The 1,033-nt window shown below is 51.5% G+C and overlaps 1 pseudogene; it reads right to left on the bottom strand.

The window, feature by feature from the left end:
• Positions 1-451: 451 nt before the first annotated feature.
• Positions 452-768, bottom strand: LOC101579562 (annotated as a pseudogene).
• Positions 769-1,033: the final 265 nt, after the last annotated feature.

Here is a 1,033-nt window from a genome sequence, read left to right as displayed (position 1 = left end):
AGTGGCTTGGGTTCGATCCCCGCTGCCTAGCTGCCGCGCCCTAGGGGTGCACTGAGATACCAACTGAGATTTGGCTTTCCTAAAGAGATAGATAGATAGATAGATAGATAGATAGATAGATAGATAGATAGATATCTTGAGATGGGGATCTCACTAAATCAGGCAAGGCTTGAACTCATGATCCTTCTGCCTTAGCCTCCGACAATGTGGGGATTGGGCGTGGTGGTGCGCGCCAATAATCTTAAGCAAGGCTGAAAAATAGGAAGGATCACTACAAGTCCGACCTACGTAGTGAGACCCTGTAGCCCCTGTACGAAATACACTAAAAAAAAGGAAGATAGAAAGCTAGGGTGGTGGTGCACACCCACAATCATATATATCATATACACATATGTATTTAGAAAAGCCAAACCCTTTATTGGCACTGGGCCTCAGGGCAGGCTAAGGGCCATCACTGCACAGCTTGTTCGTTGGCGCTGCGACCAGATGGTCCTGAGGCTTCATCACATCCGGAAGCTCCAGAGGGCTAGAGAAGAGCTCAGTGTGCAGGGCCCCCGCTGAGACGGGGCCTGTGGCCTGGCTGGCTAGCTGGTGGAGCCACACTCGCCCCGTGTTCTGCTGTCCTCTAGAAGCTGGTCGTCCTAGCACAGCCTCTGCCCATCGGCGGCTGTTGAGGAAGCCCTTGACGACGCGTTTCAGCTCGAACATGGTGCTGGACTCCCGGGGGTCCGTGAAGACGGTGGTCTTGTCGCGCCGGATCATGGGGAACATGTCCTGTAAATAAATATTTGTAAAAGGGACCGGGGATGTAGTTAATTGAGAAGGCCTTGGATTCAATTCCTTGTATTTTATTTCATTTTTTATGTATTTCGTACAGAGTCTACAGGGTCTCACTAGTTAGATGGGATTCATTCTGATCTGCCTGCTTTTCAGCCTTCCAAGCACAGGGATTACAGGCGCACCCCCACACCCAGGCGCCACCACACCCCGTCTTGTTCGTTGTCTCAGTGTGCCCCGGGTGTGCAGCTGACTC

Source organism: Octodon degus, unplaced genomic scaffold (assembly GCF_000260255.1).
Source record: "Octodon degus isolate 3935 unplaced genomic scaffold, OctDeg1.0 scaffold00361, whole genome shotgun sequence".
Classification (NCBI taxonomy): domain Eukaryota; kingdom Metazoa; phylum Chordata; class Mammalia; order Rodentia; family Octodontidae; genus Octodon; species Octodon degus.
This window is presented reverse-complemented; position numbering and strand designations above follow the sequence as displayed.